The sequence below is a fragment of the Quercus lobata genome, chromosome 1 (assembly GCF_001633185.2).
Source record: "Quercus lobata isolate SW786 chromosome 1, ValleyOak3.0 Primary Assembly, whole genome shotgun sequence".
NCBI lineage: Eukaryota > Viridiplantae > Streptophyta > Magnoliopsida > Fagales > Fagaceae > Quercus > Quercus lobata.
The window spans coordinates 27,639,100-27,644,051 of NC_044904.1; the positions used below are offsets into that span (position 1 = coordinate 27,639,100).

Consider the following 4,952-nt stretch of genomic DNA (forward strand, 5'->3'; position numbering starts at 1 on the left):
TTGGTTTTCATAGGAAGTAATGTCACAAAAAAAATTCTGAAACACAATGTTTGTGCTTTTTTTTTGTTTGTTTGTTTATATATATATATATATATATATATATATATATTTATGATATAGTTAAGTTCTTATAGCCGTCCTATCTCTTCCCTTGCCTTTTCACTCCAGCAGGAGGCTAGAGACAAGCTTATTTGGACTCCAAGCTCCAAAGGGATATTCTTGGTTAACTCGACATTCAAGCTCTTAACCAACCAATCTGCAACACCTACTTCCCAAGAGCTACCATGGAGGAAACTGTGGAAAATCAAAGCCTCTGAGAGTAAAAATGCTACTATGGAGGATTGGGGCTGATGTTCTCCCTGCAAAAGAAAACATGCAAAGAAGGATGGAGATAAACAACCCAAGTTGTGCACTATGCCGTCAAGAAGTGGAATCCAATTGCCACTTATTTCTTAATTTCTCAGTCGCAAAGGCTCTGTGGTTTACCTGCTGCTGGGGATTCAAAGCTATGCATGGCATCTCCAATTGTGAAGATATCATCAAGATGATCTTAGACCCTCCTGAGGCTAGCTGTCCTAAGGAAGACCAATGGATGATCAACCTCAATATGGCCATTATTCTAGATGAAATTTGGTATCTCAAGAACCAAGTTTTATTTCAAAATATAAGCCTTGACATTGTCACTTCGATCAGAAGAGTTCAATATAGGCTAGCTGAGTACACCTCAACACTTGCAAATGAGAATGCCCCCTCCTGCCCCAAACCAGCTAGTCTGGGAATGTTGACGCTGTCATTGCTGATCCCATCTCCTCTTTAGCAGCTTTAACTTGAGACAACAACGGTGAGGTTCTTAAAGTCTGGTCAAAAAAGTTCACCTATAATGGCTGAAGCCTCGGCCATGCTTTGGATTGTGCAGCTTGCTCTCTGTGAAGGTTGGAGATATGTCATATTTGAAAGTGATGCTAAGAATCGTCTAGACCCACTACTCTCTAATGACGTCTCCCCTGAGTGGTCGATCAATAATGTAATTAGCAATATTTTGGGTTTTAAATCTCGTTTTTTAGGATGTCTCTTTCGTTGGTCAGAAGGGATTGCAATGTAGCTGCTCAAGCAGCAGCAAAATTCTCTTATAGTTTTAAGTAGTCTTTTGTTTTCAATAAGGACAATCTAGCAGGAGCCTTAGCTGCTGTCTGTAAGCTAGACTGTCCATCAATTTCTTCTTCATGAATGGAATTGCAGGTTATAAAAAATAAATAATAAATAAAAAAAATGAACTGACTCTTTGGCTAACTAGGAGAATCATATTGGAAAATCATTTTTTTTTTTATATTAAACTTCTAAGAAGCAAACATAAACATGTTATAATTGTAAAAGTTTCATAACAACCTAGTTATCTACCTATTTGAAACCTTGGAATTTATTATTGTTCGGTTACATGACATGACATAAAAATTTATTAAACACAATTTTAAAATTTGAAATTAAAAAAAAAAAAATCATCTAATGATTATACAATAAATCAGAATGTTAAAGTTAAGGGAACTATTTTATCATTGCTAAAGAAGATGTAATATTTCCACCTTGGTATTTTGTCCATTCTGCCATTACAAGGAAAATGTATGAACTGAATTTTCATATCTTATGATCAAACCACTGTAAGGATGACTGACTTTGAAGTGAATCAAACAATGAAGTTTGGCTTCAGTAAACAGATGATGGTGGCGGGATGTGAGAGGGTAGATGATGGCGGCAAAAAGGGTAACAGCTTGAGGAGGCGGGATGTGAGAGGGTAGATCATAACAGCGAAAAGGCTAACAGCTTGAGTATGAGGAAGGCGAGTGGGTGGGGGACGAAGGCAATAGCGAGAGGGGCATGACAATAATAATGGAGGAGGAGAGGGTAAAGTAATTTTTTTTAATTAATTTTGATTGAAAGAATAGTTTTGAAAAGAAAAAAGGTAAACCAGTTAAACTGTAATTAATTTCACATCAAAGGTTAAAATTAGGTAGATAAAGTAAATAAAAAAGAAAGTATGTAGCTTAAAAACAGAATCAGACTCTAGCAAGCATTTGCAAATGCAAAAGTTAACTAACTCGAATACCATCCTTGAATTCTGATTTAAATGTGAATTAAATCATTTAAAAAAAGAAGGCATTTTGAAATGTTCATGCGGTAAAAATTTTAATATTGGATCAACAATGTAAGAGTATAAGAAAAATCATTGGATGCAAAATTACGTTGCTATTCACATATTATTGGATCATCAATGTAAGAGGATAAGAAATATTAGTTAGCTAACATGTCAGTCGAGAACTAAAATAAACGTCAGTTAACAAGTATCGCCAAAAACAGAAACTAAAGTCCAAGGCTGCTGCCCATTCTATTGAGAAATTTATCAAAATTAGTGGTTTAACCAACAATCATATTATTTGCCTAACCTCAAAACAAAATACGGTACATTAACCTTTCATACCACACTCTGGTATCCAAACCACTAAATATTTGCACCATTGAGCTACACCATCTTCTCTAAAGAAAATACAGACTGAAGTCAAAAACTCATGTATCTGCCTCTATGTAGTTTTCTAAAAGTTGTTTCGAGGTAATTATATGTTTGAGTAGTTGGATCAATAGCTGGCATGATCGTCCATTTTATAAATTCCCACCATGGGGCTGCAAAAAAGAACAAGTGAAGAACGGGGCTTTCTGTTTTTGACAGTAACCTTCCTCAAGATAATTGGCAGACAAAATATCCGGCTACCAGTAATTGCCACAAATCCTAAGGTTCTTGAAAACCCTAATTGTGGCTCCTAGAGGAATCTTCATAAGCCCAAAAACAACCACAAGCTTCTCACTATGAGTTACAAGACAGAATCCTTATGCTCATACTCCATATTGTGCAGCACATACTTTGTGTTAAGGACACACCCAAGTTTTCTCATTTCAAATGCCAATTGCTCAAGATAATTATGCACAGTATCAGCAACCAAGAACACATGAACCTTGCTTTAAACCTCAATCCATCTACAACCAGGCTCTTTCTTAATCCCCCAGTCCCCCATTAATTTCCACACCTTAGCTGCATCAATCAACCTGCCTGCAGTGGCATATATGTTTGACAAAAGTACATAGTTCCTATCATGCTGTGGCATTAGTTCAAAAAGTCGTTCAGCAGCTTGAATCCCCAAATCCATGTTCCCATACATCCAGCAACCAGCAAGAAGAGCCTTCCAAATTGGTAAACCTTGCTCAAAAGGGATTGATTCAATCACATCAATTGCCTCTGAAAACTTCCCGGCTCAAACCAACAAATCAATCAATCGAGCATAATGATCTTCACCCAGGACTATATCGTAACAAACATGCATTTAATTGAAATAACAATGTCCTTCTTTGACTAAACCAGCATGGCTAGAAGCAGAGAGAATTGTGAGAAAAGTTATCAGATCGGGCACTATATCTTCCTTCAACATCTGTTCAAAAAGTACTATTGCTTGCAGACCATGTCCATGTTGCCCTAAAGCAGCAATCATGGCATTCCAAGGTACTCAATCTAGATAAGGAATTGTAAGGAACACACAATTTGTAGCCTCAACAATGCCACATCTCACATACAATGTGATTATTGCATTTCCAGCTGAGAGGCTTGTATCATGCCCTAGCTGAACTAGTTGAGCATGGAGTTGACGTCCATGCTCCAAAGCTCCCAGCACGGCACAAGATGTAATTTCTCCAACAAATGCAGAATCATATGGCTCAAAACCCTCTATTCTCATTTGGTTGAATAACTTCAAACCTTCTTCCCCAAAGCCATTTTGTGCTAAACCAGATATCATCATTGTCCATGCCAGAAGATTCCTCTCAGGCATCTCCTTTAAAAAGGACTTAGCTTCCACAATGTGCCCTAAATTAACATATGCAGACAAGATTTCATTCCATGAAACAAGATTTTTTATGAGCATATTATCAAAAATCTTCCTTGCCTCATCAACTTTACCACATTTCCAGTATAGTGTAACTAATGCATTATTCAGAGACAGCAAAAATTCTGGTTTAGGATTCTCTTCTGTTTTCAAAATGAAAGCATGCGCTTGCTTTCCATGTTTGAACAATCCAGCATTAGTGCAAGCACTTATTACACTCGTGTGGGTAAACTCATGAATAAAACCATGGTGCACATAACCCAAAATCATTGGATTCCATGCAACCCCCATATTTTCAGTCATGCCATCAAGAATTGCACGGTCTGCATCAAGATCACCTTTCCTCACATACCCTGTAATAATTGTTGTCCATGTTAACTCATCCTTCTCTGTCATCTCATCAAACAATATTTTAGCTGCACCCATTAATCAAGAAAATGATACTAATGGTGAAGATGCACACCGAACATAAGTGGATATAAGCGCATGCAACACTGAACTAACAAACCCTGTTCCTGGCTTTAGCACGGCACAACGCATTTTTGTTGGCAATGCTTTTCATCCTCGACTATTAGCACCAACACTCCAAGAACACTGGTGAAAGTGAAATTTTCAGGCCTAAGTTTGTCTCACCTCATATCACGAAAGAGTTGAATAGCAGCATGGCCATCATTGTAGTGGGAATAACCTGTGATCATTGCATTGTAAAAAACAGTGTCTCGCATACCGAGTGGGATTCCACCAAATACTTCCTAAGCTACCGTTAGACTTCTTGTAGTAGAGTGCAGTAATCAACGTCATTCTTGCAACTTTATGTGGTTCGGGAATTTTGTTGAACAGTTGGCTAGCATAGGCAATATTGGATGATTTACAATAGATATCCATAAAACAGTTGAGGATGTGGTGTGGCTTGAACCCAGAAGCTATCATATGGGCATGGATGGTTTGAGCTATGCAGTAAGAGCAATATAGTTGCAGTTGTGCAGTGTAACAATTGGCCACCGTATGGATGTCCAATGTGTTCCTCAT

At 37.6% G+C, this 4,952-nt stretch overlaps 1 pseudogene; it reads right to left on the minus strand.

Moving 5' to 3' along the window:
- Positions 1 to 2,757: 2,757 nt before the first annotated feature.
- LOC115951838 lies at positions 2,758 to 4,952 on the minus strand (annotated as a pseudogene).